The sequence below is a fragment of the Pseudorasbora parva genome, chromosome 3 (genome assembly GCF_024679245.1).
Source record: "Pseudorasbora parva isolate DD20220531a chromosome 3, ASM2467924v1, whole genome shotgun sequence".
In the NCBI taxonomy this organism is placed as follows: domain Eukaryota; kingdom Metazoa; phylum Chordata; class Actinopteri; order Cypriniformes; family Gobionidae; genus Pseudorasbora; species Pseudorasbora parva.
The window spans coordinates 57,816,807-57,843,203 of record NC_090174.1 but is presented as its reverse complement, the minus strand read 5'-3'; the positions used below and the strand labels follow the sequence as shown (position 1 = coordinate 57,843,203).

The following is a 26,397-nucleotide window of genomic DNA, read 5'->3' as shown; positions in this document are numbered from 1 at the left end:
GTGGATGGTGGATTGGGGCCAGAGTCTAAGTCTCCTCCGCTGCGTGGGAACGCTCATCTGAATCTCGTTCTGGACGTCCGTGCAGCCTCCACATGTCTCAGATGTCTGAGCGTGTGCGATGTCAGAGGAAAAACTTGACTGCAGGACCTCAGCATTACTCAAAAATCAGACACCTACACCACCACAGAGAGAGGGACTTCCTGTCTCTGCTGTGTGAGCGCCTCTTCCAAACAACTTGCAAAAAGCTATTTATTCCCACTGAGCAGTTCAATGATAAGCCTGTGCCACAAGTTAAGGCATACAATAGATGCATTTTTTGCATGTGTGCATAATTTGAGAACCCTTCGAGATCCTTTGAATCCAGGCCTGTAATTACGTTAATAAAAGTCACTTGGCAGGGCTGATATTTTGAACATTCACAATAATAGAATGAATAGAACAGAACAGAACAGAACAGAACAGAACAGAACAGAACAGAACAGAACAGAACAGAATACCTGTCAAGTATCCCGTTTTGGCCGGGAAAGTCCCGTATTTTACCCTTCTTTCCCGCCGTCCTCCCGTATTCGTATTTTCCCTTAAATCTCCCGTATTTTAACCTGCTTTATTAAAAACAATAATACCGGAGTAAAAAAAAACAAAAACATTTCCAATCTGAGCTCTATAACTAGCCTCGCGATAACTGCCATCTGCAGTAGCCTACAGGTGGCCGTTGTCGCGAGGTTATAGTGTGTGAGGTCAGATGACGAGTGACAACGCGGGGAAAAAACAAAACAGAGACGGAAGATGGACGTAATGATAGAGACGGAAGGAACTCCTGCCAAAAAACCCAAACCCTGTGTAAGTACCTTGATCAATGGGACAGCGAATTTAATTTTCTGAAGAGGAGCAGGTGGGGGACAGTCACGCGTTTTGTAAGTTTTGTAACTGCGACTTCATCATGTGTGACAACGGAAGATCTTTTAAAGTGACAGTAATCTTATAATGACAATGTAAAGAACAAAAGTAATTGCTCACTAAATATGCTCTGCTCTTGAGTAAATAACTTCAGTACCTTTAATAAGGATTAATCTATATATAATTCATAACTTATGCAGTGCAAACTGATAACAATTTATGTATATTTCCTACTTGTTAAGTTGTTATACAGGTAGGAAGAGCACAGGTACAAATAAAATATATTATTATTATTAGGGGTTTATGTGAGGATTTATGCCCCCCGAACCCCCCCGAATCTATCCCGGATTTTGATACCCAAATGTTGACAGGCATGTAATAGAATAGAATAGAATAGAATAGAATAGAATAGAATAGAATAGAATAGAATAGAATAGAATAGAATAGAATAGAATAGAATAGAATAGAATAGAATAGGTTCTAGCCACATTTATGGCATACAACTACACTCTGTAAACAGAGTCAGGGTAACTGTTAGAAATCAAGCCAATCAGAAAGGCTAGAAAGGGCTAGAGAAAATACTAATTTATTAGCAGAAACACTCAGACATTAAAGTAAATAAATACATGCACACATACACAAATGTATGGTCACGAAGGCTATATTTGTTTCATAAAAAATAAAACAGTAGTGTTGTGAAATACTATTATAATTTAAAATATTTTTTTATATTGTAATATATTTTAAAAGATCATTTCACTCCCGTGATCAAAGCTGAACTTTCAGCATCATTACTCCAGTCTTCAGTGTCACATGATCCTTTTATGCTGAATTGCTTTTCTTGTAAATATCCTTGTCAATGTTGAAAACATGTATATACATATACAAATATAGACATGTGCAAGCGTTTTACATCATATACAGTAAATTAAAAACAGAAGATTGAGCCGACAGCATGAGATAGTCATCCCATATTTTTCCAAATCTCTAAACGTTTTGCCAACTTCATAACAATGCATGCAATCTAATACTGCAGAAGCAGTCCTCACATTCTCAGAGCACTAACAGCCTTTAAAACACATTAAAAGTTTATTCATGACCAGACCAGACAGAAAGTACAGCCAGACCTTAAAATTAAATGGAGAGCGTTTAGAGTCTGACGCAACAAAAACGGGATATCTCTTTTCCCACCAGTGTTTTTTTTTTTTTTTTTTTAAGTTGCCAGCCACCACCAAGGTTTTTGATCATTTTCATAAAAATGTAATGGCGATTAAACTAATAAATCTGCTAGCCAATGGCGATTGCCAGAATGTGTGTAGAAGGTTGGAATTGCATAAAGATGCAGTCGTTTGCATAATACATGAGACCAACCAGTGAGATTAACAGTAAGGATTTCTCTGTGAAATGTACACTATTCAAAGACAACACAAAAACACATAACACGTATTAATGTTATGTAAATTAGATGAATCATCAGTTAGTGAATTCAAGCTGAGAGTATGTATCCTAAGGTACATTAGATAATAAGGTCAATTACAATCAGCCAACTGCAGGGTTAGTCCGCTGTGATCAGCCTACTAGTTGGGGACACTAAAATTATGATCCAAATTATTCAACTAAATATAAAAATAAAATGAATGAATTAGGTGTTATTTAATTCTATAACCTATAATACTGATCTGCCAACATTGTCGCTCTGATACATTAAAATAAGCTGACAACACACTGTTTTCTCCAGAACGACTGTACAGCCAAATCTAATTGTTGCAATATTGTCCTGTTTGACACTGTGAAGCTGCTTTAAACCACCGGCATTTGTAAAAGCGCTATATAAATAAAATTGATTGATAGTTGCTTTTGCACCGGTTTAAACATGGAAACCTTCCAGTTTATGGATATCCCAACCTGTGACCTTTGGGTTAGGACCCTTAACCACATCATCACCTCATCCTCGCACCTTGAAGTGTCCACTCTACACTCCCAGGTTTTTAACATTCCTTCAAACCCTAACAAGGGCTGACCTTGTAACCCCGGAGCCCTTAAAGGTGAGTTCAAAATGAAGGCAAATGATCTACAACTCAGCACACAAGTTTATGAGATTGCATACACAGCATGCACACAATAAAGGCCAGTGACTGGGTCGCTACGGTAGGATCAGGAACAAAGGTTTGACTTTAGTGAAGATCTATTGAGTTTCCTCCTACGTCTTTTAAAACCCCAGGAAGTGACCATAATAAACCTGAGCTTGAATTTCACAGGCTTTTCTCCTACATCTGGTGAGTGTTTCTGGAAAATAGCTTGTGTGGCGAATACTAATCTGGCTACAACTCACTACTTACTTGCGACTACGGCTGGACTGTATGATGTATGCACCACGCAACGGAAATCTGTTAAGCGGTAGAGATTCTGCAATATCAATTATACTGCAGTATCCAAAGTGCAAATTTAAACAACATGACACCAAGCGGAAAACTACAACCTATTATGTAATCCATTGCAGTGGTCTTTCCAAATAGTTCAAAAGTATAATTTTCAAATGTAAAAATCCATCCATCCATCCATTGCACTACCATCCATCCATCCATCCATTACACTACCATCCATCCATCCATCCATTACACTACCATCCATCCTTCCATCCATCCATCCATCCATCCATCCATCGACTTAGTATCTCATAATTTGATATACTGGTATGTAATCATTCTGACATTTTATCTTATAATTTTGACTTTGTTAATTTCAACTTTTTATTTCATAAATAATTGTTTATGCCAATTCACACTTTGTCATAATTATGAATTTTGATCTCATAAACTTGGACGTTTTATGCCTTTATTACCTTTTGTCCCATAATCTTCTGATTTCTACATCATAATTATGATTTACCAAAGAATGTTTTTTTTTGTTTCTTATGTGAAAGATCAGTAACTTTTTTTTTGATTTAGTGCAAAGTAGTGTGTATATATATATATATATATATATATATATATATATATATATATATATATATATATATATACACATATATACATATACACATACACACACACACACACACACACACACACACACACACACACACACACACACACACACACACACACACACACACACACACACACACACACACACACACACTACTTTTCACTTAATCAAAAAAAAAAAATAGATGTTAAGAAATGTTATAAAGGGAAATCCTCCTTCTGGAACACAAATCAGCGCTTTCTTCAAGTTATAATCCAGAATTACTGTATCTTTATTAGTTTTCCCTGCCCTGGCAAAAGAAAGGGAACTTTCCCACCTGGAAAACAGGGATTAGGAATGTTGGCCTGTGTTTTCAGCCATCTGTTTTGCCTGGTCCACAGCAAAGACTCTGTGCATGTGTGTGTGTGTGTGTGTGTGTCATACGAGTTTAGACTAGAAGAGCTCCGGCCGTCAAACGTTTTCAGCATTCAGTAGATTCCGCCTCTAACAAATATACAATTGGGTGGAAGTCTAGAGCTTAAAGATCAACCATCCACTGTAACCCTATAGCAGGATGTATCCATCTACACTCCAGGAGAAGTATAGAGCAGACTGCATGCTGTATATGTGAACACTCTAACATGTTTAGTCCACTGCCAGTGGGCGATTACAAGACTGTGATTGATGTCTACACTGAGCACAATGCCACATGGTGTTTTGCTTGCTGAAGGAAACAGATTTAGAATTGTTCTGCGTACTAAATACTTTCTAGAAAGTAAAGCATCAATGTATTGTGATTAACATCATGCTTTTATTATAACGGCAATTCTATAATCCAGAAGTTATTCCTCGGGTTCGGTCAATGTTACGTAAAAAATTATTATATATATTTTTTTACTTTATCTGAATGATACAAAACTTTTTAGGTAAAAGGTTTTTTAGGTTAAAGGTTTTGGCACTTGCTGTGTAAACACAGACAAATCTTCGACATGATTAGATTTTTTTTTTTTTAGACAAATCTTATCTAGAAATGAGTACATTTTCAATTTCAAGTAAATTTTCCAAGTTGACTTAAAAAAAAAAGAAAAAAAATTTTTTTTCATCAATAATCTGCAATGTTGTCTTCAAAATGAAAAGATTTAAGTCAAGATTTACTCAAGATTTTATTAAGTTTCATGCTCAAAAAGTAAATTAATTAATTATAACTAATGCATAAACTAATGCATAAATATAATTTAGTATCATAAAATCCCCTAAAAACAAAAAAATATTAAATCAAAAACATTACTAAATAAAATATTGTGCAATCATTTAATGATTTTTTGTTGTTGTCATTTTTTACCCACATGTGAACAATACCAGAGTGTTAAATCATTATCTTAGGGAAATGTGCAACCAAATCCAGAGGTGGACAAAGTACACAACTCTATCACTTGAGTAAAAGTAAAAGTACTACTGGTCAAATATTACTCTGTTAAAAGTGAAAGTTGAAAAAAACAGATTTTTACTCAAGTAAAAGTACAGAAGTATTTGTTTTCAAAAGTACTTAAGTATCAAAGTAAATATCCTTTTTTATGCCAATGCATTATTTTATTATTGTTGTATAAATGCACACTGTCATCATGGTTTATGCCATTCAGTGATGATCCATCTGACATACTACCATACGACTAACTTAAACTAATTTAAATACTTGTATATATGTTACAAAGCTGCTGTCAGTTTAAGGCCGAATGCACGGATCCAATACACTGATACACATCTGATATTCTCCCTACTTTGCCATTCTCTTTCTCACAGTTTATATTTGTAATATTTTATAAGACATGCACCAAGTGTATGCCAACTAAACTAATCTTGATTTAAAAAAAAAACAAAAAAAAAACTGAAACATACTTTCAAAGTATGGCTATGGGTGCACACACTGTGCCTAAGAACAGTCTTCTTCCATTTTGCTATGAACAGATCAGTGTTCAAAAAAATGTGGGGAAATGTTTATGACTATAAGAGTGATTCCTGATAGACTGTCTGCAACAACAACAAAAAACCATTTAAAGAAGGAAAAAAATCATCCTCCGATTTTCAGAGCTGCTGCAGAAACGACTTTTGACCTAGATAGAAATGCAGTGGAGTAAAAAGTACGATATTTGTCTTTCAAATGTAGTGAAGTAAAAGTCATAAGTTTCCAGAAAAAAATAATACTCCAGTAAAGTACAGATACTCAAAAAGTGTACTTAAGGACAGTACTCAAGTAAATGTACTTAGTTACTGTCTACCTCTGAACAAATCTAATGACTTTTTAATATTCATGAGAAAATCATCAGCTTCTAAATAGAATTCAAGTATATATACAATATACAACTACTGACTTACAGTGACTGATTAAGTGTATAAAAAAATATAATTTAAGTTTAGATATAGTTTGAGTAAATGGAGACTCAAATAATTTGCAGTGCTTCCTGGGAGTGAGAGGTTGCTGCTGAGCTCTTTTGTATGGGCCGCCAAGCGTAACAAATTTTGTGGACTGAATGAATTATGTGACACCAAATGCATGACAAAATACAGTTACACTTTAATGCATTTTGTACACAGAAAAGCTGTCCAAAGCTATAATGCATTTCATACTCTGAAAGGCAAAACTAGGAAAATCACTACTGAAGCATATACACATATTGCTAAAAGTATTGGGACACCCCTCCAAATCATTGAACTCAGGTGTTCCAATCACTTTCATGGCCACAGGTGTATAAATAAAGCACCTAGTCAAGCAGACGCTTCTACAAACATTTGTGAAAGAATGGGTCGCTCTCAGGAGCTCAGGGAATTCAAGTGTGGTAACGTGATAGATTAGCCTAGAAATCTAGACGCCTAGCGGCAGCAAATCTAATCTGCCCGCGAGTGTCATCTAGCAACTCTCAATACACTTCTGAGCTGTAAACGCCAAACTCTGGTCTGGCCAATCACATTGTGTCTAGAGTCGGTGGGCGGGGCTTAACATAATGACGACAGAGTTGTGTTTGCGTGCTTCTAGTAAACACAGAAACTGGCGAACGGCGGCCTTTCGAATCGGCTTTGACCGCGACTCTGGAAGACTTGGAGTTGAACTTTTCTCTGAGAAAAGAACAAAGAACGGCACTGAAGTCGTTCTTAAAAAGGGAAGATGTGTTCTGAGTTTTGCCGACCGGATACGGCGAAAGTTTAATCAGTCAGCTAGCTCCGCTTCCCCTTCATTGCTCTGGTTGGTGTAGCGCTATCCTATCGTGTGCAGAGGGAGTTTGAAAGACAACCGTTTATCCGCCCCTCAGATTGAGCTGTCAATGGTGAGTTTCCAGACCAAACATCTTGATGTGGGTCTGGGTTGTCAGGCTATAGATAACATCCATTTGTGAATTTTGTCAACTGTTAGTGATATTACAACAAAGTGGTAAGTGGTAGGGCACGTAAAATCAAAGAGCGGGGTCAGCGCATACTGTTGACGAGTCGGCAACTTTCTGCAGTCAATAGTATACCATAACGCACATAGCAAAACGAGAAAGGCACAACAAAGAAAACTCCATAAGAATTAAGCGAACAAGTGTGGTACTGTTACTGTCTTACCTGTCCAGCAGAAAAAAAGCTGATTCAAAAAAAGCTGTTTCGCATGGGCCAGGTTGAAGCCCCTTTTTTTTCTGTAGCCACTCCGAAAGTACAAAGTCTTGTTTTTTACAACAGGTGAATCTCCAATTGTCACTGGTGATTGTCATTTGAACCTTTTTGGATCCGCCATCAAACTGATAAGTTTAATTATATCAAGTGATCTGTGAAAAGGCAATAAATCTCCACCTAACATCCTCACACGCAATATAGCCTTCTAACCGGGACACCTTCTCTATGTGTACAGATGCGACGTAATGATGCAAAGATATGCTTGAACTTACCACTGAAATCCACCAGTACCACTGGAATTAAAAACATTATTACAAGCTTACCGTTGTAAATCAAGGTAAGCATATAGTTTTGAACACTGGCTGGTTATGTACTTGCTCAAAAATGTATTTAGGATAATTCTAACCCCAAAAAGTTACTGACTGTAGCTTTAAGAATGGGATGTGGTTAAAGTTCATGTGCATGTAAAGGCAGACGTCCTAAAGTGTATGTACACGCAAAAAGTAGTTTACACAACATAGCATTTAATGCCATATGCTTACCTGAAATGCTAAGGCAAGTGAAATAACTAAATTAAATAAATCCAAATCCAAAACAACATACTGTATATATAAGATATTGCTTGATATGAACTGATACTTTAGCATGTGACAAGCTCTGTTATATCAGAATACTTCTGGATGGAAAGATCCTTTATTTTCCTGTGAATCAATGCTTTCCTCATTAAGGCGACCTCCAGAAATCTCCAATTTCACTGAACGGCTGAATACTTCCAGAACAATGACCGTGATGAGGATACCATCAGAGGACTGCCCCTACGTGACACTTTCCCTTAAGTAAGTGAGAAGTTTCACGGTGGAACGGATACACCAGACATGAAATCCCTCGTCTTCAGTGGCCGCTTACCAAATCAAATGAGTGATAAAAAACAAGAAGACCTGGAAGTGATCCATCAGCACCAGGCCATCTGCACTACGGGTCCACATGCAACCCAGACCTGCCTGTCTAGACTCTCTGAGATTTATGGGAAGTCGGCGCTTATATCAAAGATTACTCATGGGAACACACCGTAGAACTGGTTTGCAGCGCAGCTGTCCGGTCCAGATCACCGTTGACGCTCATTTTATTCAACAACACCTGGATGTGCTTGACTAAAATGAAAATTTGCATGGTTTAGATTTCTCAAGATTTTATGCAAACATCAAAAGGAGAAACTTGTTGACATCTTCAATGTCCAGAGCAGTAACTTACACTGTTTAGCGGTATGCAGCATAAATCTGGTGGAAAGTATGTAATGTTTCAGTATTCATGGAATAACCACATTTTGCAAAATGTGTGGTATACAACCAGATCAAATCGATCAGATTATTAACCACAACTTTCAATAATTCTGTCTTGACATACTATTTGATCGAACGGCAAAAAGATAAAACATCATAGCAGAGAGTGACTAGCGCTCTGTAGAGAAGTTTGTCCGTTTAGGGCTACTGTAGAAACATGATGGCGCAAAATGCCGATTTCACTGTAAGGCGACCGCGGTGTTTGGAGATAGAAACGGCTCATTCTAAGGTAAAAAAAACCCTGATTAATTATGTAAGGTCTTTATACTCCACTAAAAACATAGTTATTATGTATATTATAATGCATTTCTGTCAATAGATCCTCTTAAATATTACACACCGGACATTTAATTAAAAACTAAAGCTGATTAAATACAACATTAATAATAGTTATTAACATCGATGTGGTTTGAAATTGGAAAAATGTGCTTGGGGAAAAATATGAGCAGAATATCAACTTGCATATTAATTATGCAAGATGATTTTTATGCAAATCCCATATATATATATATATATATATATATATATATATATATATATATATATATATATATATCAACCCGATCACACATAAATGCGTATAAATAGTACGAGTGTGCAATGTCGTGGAATGTATACGCCAAAACTCATTTTGGCGATATATATACACACACAAAGGTAATGCAAAATATTCATATACTATATTTGTATATAAATAATACTCAAATAATACTGCGTGATACATTCATACTAATTTCTCTTCTTCACACTCTGACAATCTATTCATAAGCGATCTGAAATAAATTAAATGACCCCTATCACTTCAATGGCAGATTGGCCAACCAAAATAAAACCTCAAATTTCACTCTCAAACAATGTTCTTTTTCTCTTCAGTGAAGCCCCGAGGTCGCGGTTCAGTCCCTCTACAGCTGTCCTGACAGACCCAGACCCCTTCCACTCTCTCTTTCTCTCTGTTCCCATCATTCCTTCCACACCATCACAGGAGGCACTGCACATAGCAGAGGCATCATAAACCAGCGTCTGCCGCTGACCTCTGACAATTTATGTCCTTTCATTTGAGCTGGATGGAGAAGGGGGCTTGACTCTTTCCTCGGGTCTTAAACCTCAAACGCTCAACTCACTGCACCCGCCTGATGCACTTCTATAAACCTGCCGATGAAACTGCCAGGGTGAAAAAACACCATCTGGTTTTTAGCATGAGCTTCAGAACATCCAAATGAATAGCAACAATTGACTCTGTATGATCATTTCTAAAACACAAAAGGCCACCTTTTCTGTTAATAGTGCAGTAGAAGTCAAAACACCATGTACAGCCATTTATGGGGCCACTTAGTGTCATCAAAAATGTCTCTACATTCAGCTATCCAAAAACGGTGCACATTTTCCTCATATAAACGCTTGTGCTGTGTCACACAAATGATAAGGGCTCAATGCCAACGGCTAGTGAGCTGACTTGGTTTCCCTTGTGAAGAATCCCACTTCAGCATACTTTTAAGAGTTTTTATGGAAATAATATATTATTATATGTGCTAACTGAATGTATTGCTTTTGGACACTTAAATGCATGTTATTTGCATTTAAATGAAAATGTATTATTGTTTAAATTTATCTCAAATGCATTGAAATGAAATAAAAAATGCTTTTTGACACACTTAAGTAGGACTTTAAAGTAATCTTTACATATAAAGTCATCTTTTGGGTTCCCTAGATGTTTTTTAGATACAGTTTCCTACTAGTTTTGCATTTAGGCATCCTAAAAGACTACTTTTTAAGACTACGCCTAAATATTTTTGTCAGATAAATGTCGGGTTTTGCATTATGATTACAATCAAACATTAACATTTTTTAGAAAGGGAACACATGGATAGCACATTTGTTACTTAGTATTTGATTGATTATAAAATAAAATAAAATAAAAAAAATTGAACAAAATAAAGAATGGCATTCTGCATTGGGGGTTAAATTGTTGATTTTTTTCACACATTTGCAAGATCTTGCTCTGTTACAATTACACTGTTTCAAATATGTGTGTATGCGTGTGTCTATATTGCACTCAAAATGTTTTTGAGATATTTTTGCATCATGGCTGATATGTAGTTTGTACCATCAAAAGATTCCCTGAATTTTCGTATATTTTCATATTTTCCATTCATTTCCAATGTCAGTATTTTTTTATTGCGAAGGGAGCAAGTGTTAGTTTTTATTTATTCAACATTTTAACGTATATCCAAAGCATGTTTTTTTTTTTTTTTCTAATGCGACAAAAGTCACCAAGCGCAATCCCATTCAGATGAAGCAAAACATTTGCATTACATTTGCAAAGCATTTTTTTTTTATTTGGACAAAAAAAAAGTTTGTTGGTCAGTTCTGACCTGAAGAGGCCCAAAGCATTAATTTACCTAAATTCAAAATGCACTTTTTAAAAGTTTATTAAGTTTATTAAAAATATTATATGTGGCAAGCAGCGAGGCGAGGGACCGTGAGAGCGGGCCGGTGACGAGTGATAATGAGCGCTAGCTGCGTGCCGCACCGGTCTCGTCTCACGGAGGAGTGACAGGAGAATAAAAGGAGGAGCGACGACAGTGGAAGAAGAGAGAGGACCAGGCCTGGACTTTATGTTGTCTTTTGTATCCGTTTTGTTTTGTGTGTGCGGGCAGTCATCCCTTAGGGGCTGCCCACCTTTACTTTCAGTTTGTTTATTTATTTGATTAAAAAGTTGTTGAATGTTCGCCGGTCCCGCCTTCTTCCTTCCCTGAACAACAAACTTCATTCAGATATATTATATTATCCACAAGTACAGGTTTTTTGCCAGCAGCCATATCACCCTGTAGCCCACTGGTTTCCCACTGAAGCTAAGCAGGTCTGAGTCTGGTCGGTATCTGGATGGGAGACCAACTGGGAAAACCAGGAGCTGCTGGTAGAGGTGTTAGTGAGGCCAGCAGGGGGCGCTCACCCTGTGGTCTGTGTGGGTCCTAACACCCCAGTATAGTGATGGGGACACATTACTCTCAAAGAGCACTGTCCTTCGGATGAGACGTTAAACTGAGGTCCTGACTCTCTGTGGTCGTTAAAAATCCCAGGATGTCCTTCGATAAAGAGTAGGGGTGTAACCCCGGCATCCTGGCCAAATTTGCCCATTGGCCCCTGTCCATCATGGCCTCCTAATAATCCCCATATCCTGATTGGCTTCATCACTAGGTCTCCTCTCCATCAATCAGCTGGTGTGTGGTGAGCGTTCTGGCGCAATATGGCTGCCGTCGCATCATCCAGGTGGATGCTGCACAGTGGTGGTGGTTGAGGAGATTCCCCCATTCAATGTAAAGCGCTTTGAGTGCCTTGAAAAGCGCTATATATATATAAATCGAACACATTATTATTATTATTATTTTTTTTAAATACACGCATAAGATTTGAAGTACACTACAAGAGCACATCCAATACAATTGAGCCAAATAACCTTCTATTTCACAATGGGTCCTACAGGGGCAATTACTTTCTAAAACCTTATAAGTAACTGATTATTAAACACTCTACTTATGGTTGGCAGTCTGTGTGTCATTTAAGTAGAGTTTGGCATGGGACACAACTCACAATTATGGAGTTTGACAGTTTAGTGTTGCTGCAAAAGTCGAATAAGCATACAGCAGTCTGTTGTTAAATGTTGATACTTTTCAGTGATGAAAGGGATTGAGTTTATTAAGTTATCCAGAGGATCCATGATTTGAGAAATCACTCCCAAATGGGGCAGTATGAGTTGCACACTAGTGTTGCAAAATCTGTAAGTAAGACATATAATAATAACGATTTGTTAAAGCAAGAACTACACATTAAATTGTAATAGTCTGTTCATGCACCAAAACCTCAAAAACCACAGAGTACACACACACACACAGCTTCCCAACTGCTCTACAGATCATTCTCATGTTTCCATAGGAGGACGTCATTTTCATGATGAGCACATAGAAATGCACAGACTGACAGATGGATATGTGCCTTTTGCCAGGTGAAATCAAAGCACACTGGTTTCAGCCTTTCATCAGTCTGTCAGAATAAAACACACATATGTATACATGCTTACATGCCTAAAAGTCACCAGGAAATCAAAATAGACAAGTCTTGTTATTTATGAATAGCAGTGCCCATTATGTAATATAATCAAAATAACTTCCCCTCCCTCTTGCAGTGACATCTGTTCTCTGATGACGTTTACTGGTGTGAGGGCGGGGCAACATGAGATCCACCAATAGCAAACCACACCCATTCAAAATCAATCCCAGAAGGACTTAAAAAATACATACAAAAATAATTCACAACTTATATCGATGACACTTTTGTCCTGTGTCGGCTCCCGTAGTTCTCTTAGTGCTTCGAAAGGGAGAGGTGAGATATGTTAGATTGCAATTCACAACCTCACCTCTAGATGCCACTAAAATTCATACACTGCACCTTTAAGGGGTGAAGAGTAGGTCATGCAGAATAAGGCATAAAAATGTGCCTTATAAGTACTAATAAACATTCAATATCCTAGTATTATGCATGCTAATAAGCAACAAGTTAATAGTGAGAGAATTGAACCCTAAATTAAAGTGTTACTATAAGTTTTAAATAATGTGCACTGATGAGACATTCTCAATAGGACCAGGAACATATGTTTAGATCTGCCAAAATAAAATGCCATAAATCTCATGATGAATTACCAAATGATGTACGCTTTCCACATTCCTTTAAAAGCCCTGTTCTTCTACATAAAAAATGTATCATTTGGGTCTCATTTTAATTTCTCCAAAAGAAATTGAGGAGAAACATCTGAGATGATGTTGGGTAGCACTTTATTTTACAGTCCTGTTCCCCATATACATAATATGTACTTATAGTAATGGGTAATGACTAGGTACTAACCCTGAAACTACACCTAACCCATGTAGTGACCTTATAATAACCAGTATTTTCTTTGGTAAGTACACTATAAGTGCACATACTGTACAATAAAGTGCATCACAATGTTGATACTTAAAATAACCAAGAACTCAACTAAATCTCCAGAGCTGTGAAAAAACTACCTCTAAAAACACATACATGAAAAACAAAGTCACTTTAATGTCTCAATCGTTTGTTCTAGACAGCAATGAGATTAAAAATGAGAGTAAAACGAGTCTCCTGCTTCTCCTAAGAAAAAGAGCCCATTCATCTCATGTGTTTTCTCACACTCTGTCTAGTCAAGAAATCAACGTCTGCAACCAAAGGTCAGTATGTTTCTCAATATGATAACACCTGGCTCGATCTATCTTTTTTACTGCGAATCTTAGAAGAAAAATCTGAGACAAATCTGAGACATGAAAATAACCAAAAGCACAACTGAATCTCCTCTAAGAAACCGTTCCGACATGAAAGAAAATATGAATGAAAAGGTTGATAATTCAAAAGAACTTGATACATAAAATGTTGCTTTAGGTTCCAACATATATGAAAATAAAATAAAAACAAGCAATTGCATTAGATGATAAAACATCAAATCAAGTTTGCATACTACCCTTAAAAAGTTTTTGAAAGAAATTTCAGTAAGGATGCATTAATTTGATCAAATTATGACAAAATAATAAAGGATTTCTATTTCCAATAAATGTATCACATTTTAAGCAGCAGAGCTATTTTCAATTTCTGAAGAATGTGACACTGAAGATGTATGATAACAGTTGACTCATTCTTATATACTTTTCTGAGAGACAAAGTTGATGCTTCAAAAGAACTGCTTTAGGTTTCAACACACGAAAATAAAACAAAAATGAGATCTCTGTAATGTCTCAACTGTTTCTCAGAGACAGTAATAACTCGCACATAATGTGAAATCTTTCCTCCTTCAGAGACACCCAGAGGATCAGTATTTTCTGATCTATATGGTTATTTTACAAGAGTGTTAACTGCATTTAAGACTCAATCTGATATCTTGGATCAGATTGATATCTCAATCTGATATCTCAATCTGATATCTCAATCTGATATCTAAGACGCAAGCTGACAGTATAAGAGAAGCAGGAGACTCCTTTTGCTTAACTATTAAGTTTCAGGGATCTTAATGTCTCTTCAGACTTGTCAAGAAATCAATGTCTGCAATTAAAAGTCAGTGTGTTAATTGCAATATGAATGGAAATCTAACAGCTGACTCATTTGTATCTATTTTACAAGAAACCTCTCGGACAAAGTTGACATAAAAAGTGGCATAATCAAGAACTCAATGATCTCTCGAGCAATGAAAGAGTAACAGAAAATCTCCTACGGGTCAGTAGCAGAGTGAATGGAAAGTTAAAAAAGCTCAACATCCTAAAAAGACTAAAGCGTTGCATCCATAAGAGAAGTCAAACTACACATCAGATGAAGAGGATAAAGATACCTGTGGTGATGAATCAAGCGTCCGCTGGGCAAATCAGGTGCAGAAGACGTCCATCCAGCGTTCCAGACCTCCAGCTTCCGTCTGTCTCTGTGTCTCCACGTGCTGGAAGATCTGAGAGCGTCCGTGATGTATTCCACACACCCCTCCGCCTGCCGAGCCTCTGGGCTGAAGTGTGTGAGAAGAAGAAGAAGAGAGAGAGAGAGACAGAGAGAGAGAGGGAGAGAGAGAGGGAGGATGAAAGCACTACACCTCTTTAATATGAGAGACTTCAGTCAGAGCACTGTGAATTGCAAGAACTGCCCTTAAATAGCCTTTTCACGAACTCAGACTCGTTCTCTCTCTCTCTCTCTCTATCTCTCTTTCCCCTCCTGTTCTTCCCTCCTACTGCTTTGAGGTGTTGAGATGCCTACACACTCAGCATATATTAACCATACTCTCTTCTCCCTGGAGCGAGAACATACGGCTATACGTACAAGTTCAAGTGTGGTATAAGATTCTTCAGAGACATAAAATCAAAGAGAATATTTAACAATTCTACAATTTTAATTCAAGTTCGCTACGGAGATACTGTATGCACAGAAACATAAAGAGGTTGGACAAAAAAAGAAAAGAAAAAGAAACTAGAGCTGGATATGTGAGTCACACTTAAAAATCATTAAATTGATCAAAAGTAGAAGTAAAGACATTTATAATGATACAAATTATTTTATTTCCAATGAATGGTGCTCTTTTGAAGTTTCTATTCATCAAAGAATCCAGAATAAAATGTATACTTTTTTCCATTAAAAATATGAAGCGTCAACATTTCCATGCAAAAGGTCAAATAATAGAATTAAACATTTTTTAAATCTTTAAAATCCAACTACCCAAACACGTTTTTGTTGATGAAGGGATGGATGGATGGATGGATGGATGTATAGATATGGATGGAAGGACAAATGGATATAGAGATATGAATGGACGAACAGATTGATATTGAGATACGGATGGATGGATGGATGGATGGATAGATGGATCGATGGATATAGAGTTATGGATGGACGGATGGATATAGAGATATGAATGGATGGATGGATGGATGGATGGATGGATGGATGGATAAAGATATGGATGGACGGATGGATATAGAGATATGGATGGACGGATGGATGGATATAGAGATGGACGGATGGATATAGATATATGGATGGACAGATGGATGGATGGATGGATGGATGGATATAGAGATATGGATGGACGGATGGATATAGCTGTATGGATGGACGGATGGACAGATGGATATGGATGGATGGAGGGATGGATTTAAAGATAAAGATGATGGACAGATGAATATAGAGATAAGGATGATGGACGGATGGATATAGAGATAAGGATGATGGATGAATGGATGGATATAGAGATATGGATGGACGGATGGATGGATGGATGGATATAGAGATATGGATGGACGGATGGATATAGAGAAGTGAATGGACGAACGGATTGATATGGAGATATGGATGGATGGATGGATGGATATAGAGATATGGATGGACAGATGGATGGATGGATGGATGGATGGATCTAGAGATATGGATGGACGGATGGATATAGAGATAAGAATGATGGAAAGATGGATATAGCGATAGGGATGATGGACGGAGGGATATAGAGATAAGGATGATGGACGGACGGATATAGAGATTGGATGATGGATGGACGGATATTGAGATAAGGATGATGGACGGATGGATAGAGAGATATGGATGATGGATGGACGGATATAGAGATAAGGATGAAGGACGGACCGATATAGAGATACGGATGATGGACGGATGGATATAGAGATTGAATGATGGATGGACGGATGGATATAGAGAAGTGAATGGACGAACGGATTGATATAGCGATAGGGATGATGGACGGAGGGAGATAGAGATAAGGATGATGGATGGACGGATATAGAGATAAGGATGATGGACGGACGGATATAGAGATTGGATGATGGATGGACGGATATAGAGATAAGGATGATGGACGGATGGATAGAGAGATATGGATGATGGATGGACGGATATAGAGATAAGGATGATGGACGGACGGATATAGAGATAAGGATGATGGACAGATGGATAGAGAGATAAGGATGATGGACGGACCGATATAGAGATACGGATGATGGACGGATGGATAGAGAGATAAGGATGATGGACGGACAGATAGAGAGATAGGGATGATGGACGGATGGATAGAGAGATAAGGATGATGGACGGACGGATATAGAGATAAGGATGATGGACAGATGGATATAGAGATAAGGATGATGGACGGAAAGATAGAGTGATAAGGATGATGGACAGATGGATAAAGAGATAAGGATGATGGACGGATGGATATAGAGATAAGGATGATAGACGGAAGAATATAGAGATAAGGAGGATAGACAGACGGATATAGAGATATGGATGATGGATGGACGGATATAGAGATAAGGATGAAGGACGGACCGATATAGAGATACGGATGATGGACGGATGGATAGAGAGATAAGGATGATGGACGGACAGATAGAGAGATAGGGATGATGGACAGATGGATATAGAGATAAGGATGATGGACGGACGGATATAGAGATAAGGATGATGGACAGATGGATACAGAGATAAGGATGATGGACGGAAAGATAGAGAGATAAGGATGATGGACGGATGGATATAGAGATATGGATGATGGACGGATGGATAGAGAGATAAGGATGATGGACGGACGGATATAGAGATAAGGATGATGGACAGATGGATATAGAGATAAGGATGATGGACGGACGGACGGATATAGAGATAAGGATGATGGACGGACGGATAGAGAGATAAGGATGATGGATGGACGGATAGAGAGATAAGAATGATGGACAGATGGATATAGAGATAAGTATGGATAGAGAGATAAGGATGATGGACGGACGGATAGAGAGATAAGGATGATGGATGGACGGATAGAGAGATAAAAATGATGGACAGATGGATATAGAGATAAGGATGATGGACGGACGGATAGAGAGATAAGTTTGATGGACGGATGGATATAGAGATAAGGATGATGGACAGATGGATAGAGAGATAAGGATGATGGACAGATGGATATAGAGATAAGGATGATGGACGGATGGATATAGAGATAAGGATGATGGACAGATGGATATAGAGATAAGGATGATGGACGGATGGATAGAGAGATAAGGATGATGGACGGACGGATATAGAGATAAGGATGATGGACAGATGGATATAGAGATAAGGATGATGGACAGATGGATAGAGAGATAAGGATGATGGACGGATGGATAGAGAGATAAGGATGATGAATGGACAGATATAGAGATAAGGATGATGGACGGATGGATAGAGAGATAAGGATGATGGACAGATGGATATAGAGATAAGGATGATGGACGGATGGATATAAAGATAAGGATGATGGACGGATGGATATAGAGATAAGGATGATGGACGGATGGATATAGAGATAAGGATGGATAGAGAGATAAGGATGATGGACAGATGGATATAGAGATAAGGATGATGGACAGACGGATAGAGAGATAAGGATGATGGACGGACGGATATAGATATATGGATGGACAGATGGATGGATGGATGGATGGATGGATGGATGGATGGATATAGAGATATGGATGGACGGATGGATATAGAGGTATGGATGGACGGATGGACAGATGGATATGGATGGATGGATGGATGGATATAGAGATATGGATGGACGGATGGATATAGAGGTATGGATGGACGGATGGACAGATGGATATGGATGGATGGAGGGATGGATTTAGAGATAAAGATGATGGACAGATGAATATAGAGATAAGGATGATGGACGGATGGATATAGAGATAAGGATGATGGATGAATGGATGGATATAGAGATATGGATGGACGGATGGATGGATGGATGGATGGATGGATGGATGGATGGATGGATATAGAGATATGGATGGACGGATGGATATAGAGAAGTGAATGGACGAACGGATTGATATGGAGATATGGATGGATGGATGGATGGATGGATTGATATAGAGATATGGATGGACGGATGGATATAGAGATAAGAATGATGGACAGATGGATATAGCGATAGGGATGATGGACGGAGGGATATAGAGATAAGGATGATGGATGGACGGATATAGAGATAAGGATGATGGACGGACGGATATAGAGATTGGATGATGGATGGACGGATATAGAGATAAGGATGATGGACGGATGGATAGAGAGATAAGGATGATGGATGGACGGATATAGAGATAAGGATGATGGACGGATGGATATAGAGATAAGGATGATGGATGGACGGATATAGAGATAAGGATGAAGGACGGACCAATATAGAGATACGGATGATGGACGGATGGATAGAGAGTTAAGGATGATGGACGGACAGATAGAGAGATAGGGATGATGGACGGATGGATAGAGAGATAAGGATGATGGACGGACGGATATAGAGATAAGGATGATGGACAGATGGATATAGAGATAAGGATGATGGACGGACAGATAGAGAGATAAGGATGATGGACGGATGGATAAAGAGATAAGGATGATGGACGGATGGATATAGAGATAAGGATGATAGACGGAAGAATATAGAGATAAGGAGGATAGACAGACGGATATAGAGATAAGGATGATGGACAGATGGATATAGAGATAAGGATGATGGACGGACGGATATAGAGATAAGGATGATGGACGGATGGATATAGAGATAAGGATGATGGACAGATGGATATAGAGATAAGGATGATGGACGGATGGATATAGAGATATGGATGATGGACGGATGGATAGAGAGATAAGGATGATGGAAGGACGGATATAGAGATAAGGATGATGGACAGATGGATATAGAGATAAGGATGATGGACGGACGGATAGAGAGATAAGGATGATGGATGGACGGATAGAGAGATAAGGATGATGGACGGATGGATATAGAGATAAGGATGATGGACGGATGGATAGAGAGATAAGGATGATGGATGGACGGATAGAGAGATAAGAATGATGGACAGATGGATATAGAGATAAGGATGATGGATGGACGGATAGAGAGATAAGAATGATGGACGGATGGATATAGAGATAAGGATGATGGACAGATGGATATAGAGATAAGGATGATGGACGGATGGATAGAGAGATAAGGATGATGGACGGACGGATATAGAGATAAGGATGATGGACAGATGGATATAGAGATAAGGATGATGGACAGATGGATATAGAGATAAGGATGATGGACAGACGAATATAGAGATAAGGATGATGGACGGATGGATATAGAGATAAGGATGGATAGAGAGATAAGGATGATGGACAGATGGATATAGAGATAAGGATGGATAGAGAGATAAGGATGATGGACAGATGGATAGAGAGATAAGGATGGATAGAGAGATAAGGATGATGGACAGATGGATAGAGAGATAAGGATGATGGATGGACGGATAGAGAGATAAGGATGATGGACAGACGGATATAGAGATAAGGATGGATAGAGAGATAAGGATGATGGACGGACGGATATAGAGAAAAGGATGATGGACGGACAGATATAGAGATAAGGATGATGGACGGATGGATATAGAGATAAGGATGATGGACAGATGGATATAGAGATAAGGATGATGGATGGACAGATATAGAGATAAGGATGATGGACGGATGGATATAGAGATAAGGATGATGGACGGATGGATATAGAGATATGGATGATGGACGGATGGATATAGAGATAAGGATGATGGATGGACAGATATAGAGATAAGGATGATGGATGGACGGATATAGAGATAAGGATGAAGGACGGACCGATATAGAGATACGGATGATGGATGGACAGATAGAGAGATAGGGATGATGGACGGATGGATAGAGAGATAAGGATGATGGACGGACAGATAGAGAGATAAGGATGATGGACGGACGGATAAAGAGATAAGGATGATGGACAGATGGATATAGAGATAAGGATGATGGACGGAAGAATATAGAGATAAGGATGATGGACGGACGGATATAGAGATAAGGATGATGGACGGATGGATATAGAGATAAGCATGATGGACAGATGGATATAGAGATAAGGATGATGGACAGATGGATATAGAGATAAGGATGATGGACGGATGGATATAGAGATATGGATGATGGACAGATGGATAGAGAGATAAGGATGATGGACAGATGGATAGAGAGATAAGGATGATGGACGGACGGATATAGAGATAAGGATGATGGACAGATGGATAGAGAGATAAGGATGATGGACAGATGGATAGAGAGATAAGGATGATGGACGGACGGATATAGAGATAAGGATGATGGACAGATGGATAAAGAGATAAGGATGATGGACGGATGGATATAGAGATTGGATGATGGACGGATGGATATAGAGATAAGGATGATGGACGGACGGATATAGAGATAAGGATGATGGACGGATGGATATAGAGATAAGGATGATGGACAGATGGATATAGAGATAAGGATGATGGACGGATGGATATAGAGATAAGGATGATGGACAGATGGATAGAGAGATAAGGATGATGGACAGACGGATGGATATAGAGATAAGGATGATGGACGGATGGATATAGAGATAAGGATGATGGACAGATGGATAGAGAGATAAGGATGATGGACGGACGGATATAGAGATAAGGATGATGGACAGATGGATATAGAGATAAGGATGATGGACGGATGGATATAGAGATAAGGATGATGGACAGATGGATAGAGAGATAAGGATGATGGACGGATGGATATAGAGATAAGGATGATGGACAGATGGATAGAGAGATAAGGATGATGGACAGATGGATATAGAGATAAGGATGATGGACGGATGGATATAGAGATAAGGATGATGGACGGACGGATATAGAGATAAGGATGATGGACGGATGGATATAGAGATAAGGATGATGGATGGACAGATATAGAGATAAGGATGATGGACAGATGGATAGAGAGATAAGGATGATGGACAGACGGATGGATATAGAGATAAGGATGATGGACAGATGGATAGAGAGATAAGGGTGATGGACAGACGGATGGATATAGAGATAAGGATGATGGACGGATGGATATAGAGATAAGGATGGATAGAGAGATAAGGATGATGGACGGATGGATTTAGAGATAAGGATGATGGACAGATGGATATAGAGATAAGGATGATGGACAGACGGATGGATATAGAGATAAGGATGATGGACGGATGGATATAGAGATAAGGATGATCTATATCCGTCTGTCCATCATCCTTATCTCTATATCCGTCTGTCCATCATCCTTATCTCTATATCCATCTGTCCATCATCCTTATCTCTCTATCTGTCCGTCCATCATCCTTATCTCTATATCCATCCGTCCATCATCCTTATCTCTATATCCATCTGTCCATCATCCTTATCTCTATATCCATCCGTCCATCATCCTTATCTCAATATCCATCCGTCCATCATCCTTATCTCTATATCCATCTGTCCATCATCCTTATCTCTCTATCCATCCGTCCATCATCCTTATCTCTCTATCCATCCGTCTATCATCCTTATCTCTTTATCCATCCATCCATCATCCTTATCTCTCTATCCATCCGTCCATCATCCTTATCTCTATATCCATCCGTCCATCATCCTTATCTCTCTATCCATCCATCCATCATCCTTATCTCTCTATCCATCCGTCCATCATGGGATAGAAGACACTGAGACAGACCGGATGTATGAAGATGTAAAGCAGATCTTGCGAGCAGAAGCCAGGGGCGTTTCTCACACTCGGATGCACACAGCAGATGCGTGAACACAGAAAGGATGTATTTGTGTTGAGACTTCGGGTGACTCTGGCAGAAAGCCGGCTTTATTGACTAATTAATGATCAACTGCGGGCCAACACTTTCACTTCCAGAGAGGTCGGAAATGACGCTTTACCGTTCAAATCTTCAGATGTGTCCTTTTGTTTACGATTTATCTAAAAAGACGCCTAAAGATGCAACTGCAAAAGACATTATAACTGACATCCATCATCAACAACCACTACTTTCTGGTCAATCAGCCACCTGTTTACAATTATCACATCAACTGCTCTGGGTTTCAGCATTACAGAGTATTTCCACGCCGCTTAAATGACAATCAGGGTGAAATCCCTGCCAAGAGGTAATAAACTACTGTGCTATTTCTCCAGAAAGTGAGCCTAACTCGCACATAATGTGAAATCTTTCCTCCTTCAGAGACACCCAGAGGATCAGTGTTGTAAAGAGTGGATGTGCCAGATAGTTTCTGATCTATATGGTTATTTTACAAGAGTGTTAACTGCATTCAAGATTCAATCTCTATGCAAGCTGATATCTTGATGTGCTGATCCCGATCACAAATGACAGGGCATGAAGTGTTTTGCTAAAAAACATTCTTTAATGTCACAGTCTAAATGGCACTTTACGTTCCACAAATAGGGCTGGAAACTCAACATTAACTTAACCCTCATGTGGTGCTCAAGTAAGGGATAATGTCCACCCAGCCGGTTGTTATCTCAGAATAAACCCCGACAGAGTGATCAGGACCCCGACGCGAAGCGGAGCATCACTCTGAAGGGGTTTATTCTGCGATAACAACCGGCTGGGTGTACATTATCCCGCTTATTACATGGCTACTAGTCTCAAATAAATAATTATTAGACACAAGATATTGTCTTGAGATTAAATATTTTATTAGCTCTTACGCAAAGCTTCCGCAAAGAAAAACAGTTCCAACCTGCTTTATCTATTGCTGAAGATTTGCCATTTGCCCTTGCTAAATGTTGAAAATGAATGCTGAAAGGGTTAGTTCACCCAAAAATGAAACCAAGCCTATGATTTACTCACCCTCAAGTCATTATAGGTGTATATCATATGACATTCTTCTTTCAGACAAATACAATCAGAGTTATATTTAAAAAGTCCAGGCTAACGTTAATCCCAGCAGTAGTTGTAGTTGTGTTTGAAGTCCATAAAAAATGCAGCTGTCCGTCAAATAACGTGCTCCACACGACTCCGATGGGTTAATAGAGCCTTCTGATTCGAATCGATGCGTTTGTGTAAGAAAAATATCTATATTAAAAACGTTATAAAGGAAACCTGCCTTGAAGTCTTCCATTGTAACCCACGGCTGTTTAAGCCACAAGATTGCGCCAGTGTTAAGCACAGAAGTAGTACCGGTCAAGATAACTCGTACCCGGATGAGCGGGTGTTATCTGGACCTGTGCATGTATCGATACATTTATACACACGCTACCCAGACACACACACGTTAAAACACACAAACTTTGAGTATTACACACATTCTTTTCCACAGAGAGAAATTTGATCCTACCCTAACCTGCATCTAATATACATTTATCCATCTGACATTACCACACACACACACAAATTGACGGGGAAACAATCTTCTATGAATTTCTCTGCTTTTCTGGCTTGTTTCCTAATCTAATTGTCTAATAAACATGGAATTGTATATTACAAATATTCTCTTTTGCATAAAAGCATCTGCTAAATGCATGTATTTAAATGTAAATGAAAGATTAACTTATAATAAAGCAAAATCTCTAATGCTCTTATTGAGAGTCATGAATGCTTCTTACCTTTCAATCTCTTTGGTACAATAAACCAATGAATGTCAAATTATATAAATTATCCCAATTTTGGAGTGACAGAGAAATTTATTTTTAATTTTAAATATGTTTAACTATCATATATAATAGTTCTCTCCCTCATAAGGTTTTGTGTTTTTATTGCTTTAAACAAAAGTAATGGAACATTTGTGAAAAATATTTCTGAGATTGTTCAGTGGTCAGCATGAGTCAATAAGATGTTTTCTTCCATTATACAGGCCTCTGTCTGTTATATACAAAAGTTAAGTCATAAAGTCTGGATTGGTTCTGTTTGAGCTTGTTATCATTGTTTGCCAATTATGTCACAGTGGCTTACCAAATAAAACCAAATTACCCACACCTGCATGACAACAGCATTACATTACTTTTCCATAAAGGATCTGGGACATTGTTGTTGTTAACTAAAGCAATAAAAAAAATAAAATAAAAACGATTAAAAGTTATTTTCAGTAATTTAAATAAATCTGAAAAAAGTAAATAAATAAATAAGTATAAATATATATATATACACACAATTTTATTTTGGATTTTTATATATATATATATATATATATATATATATATATATATATATATATATATATATATATGATTTTAATATATTTTTTGCTTATTTTAATTTATCATAGAGCGACAATGTTTGCAGATCAGTATTATAGTTTATAGAATTAAATAAGACCTAATTAATTAATTTTATTTGTATATTTTGTTGAATAACTTGATCATAATTTTAGTGTCCCCAACTGAGCAAGCCAAGCCAAAGGCGACCAAAGGAACCAAAACTCCATCAGGGCATGATGGAGAAAAATAAACCTGGGGAGAAACCAGACTCAGTCGGGGTGCCAGTTCTCCTCTGGCCTATTAACACACCGTTTATGATTATTATTCTGGCAACCTTACAGGTCAGAAATCATCGGAATATTGGATCGGAATTTTCAAAATTTCTGGGTATCACGGAAGAGACAGGTTAATTTAGGATGGTGCGTCGATTACACAAGAGTATAAATACTTGAAAGATCGGAGTTATTGCGCCGGAGACGGGTTTATTGAGGATGACGTGCCGGTGAGGCAAATTCAGAAGAGACACCAATTGACACGGGCTCAGCAGACACCCCAGGATGTGTTGGTCCAGAACCAATTGTTTTGAGATTGGAAATGGACGCTTTTGAGTTGTAAGTTTAGTTTATTTTATTTTCAGTAAGACCTTGTAAACGTAACGTCTGCTATAACTTCAGCATACATGTGAACTAGCATATAACATTAACTTTACATGTTAAAGGCACAATATGTAATGTTTCAGCATTAAAAATAGAAAAGATCACTATATCTATATTATATATTTTTTAAAGTTGTGTGTTTACATTATCCCGACAGTTCCAATTAACTTCTAAATCCAGAGAAATTAATATTTTAATTCGAAGACACGGACCGT

General features: G+C 38.0%; 2 protein-coding genes across 3 annotated transcripts in view; one reads left to right on the top strand and one right to left on the bottom strand.

The window, feature by feature from the left end:
- Window positions 1–26,397, top strand: part of crybb3 (crystallin, beta B3) — a 783,391-nt gene that overhangs the window by 295,987 nt on the left and 461,007 nt on the right. The gene's annotated exons all lie outside the window — the stretch shown is intronic.
- Window positions 1–26,397, bottom strand: part of tnca (tenascin Ca) — a 117,929-nt gene that overhangs the window by 52,528 nt on the left and 39,004 nt on the right. The window contains exon 4 of the mRNA XM_067439634.1: window positions 15,238–15,402. The gene's annotated coding sequence lies outside the window, so the exon portion shown is untranslated. The remainder of the gene's footprint in view (window positions 1–15,237; window positions 15,403–26,397) is intronic.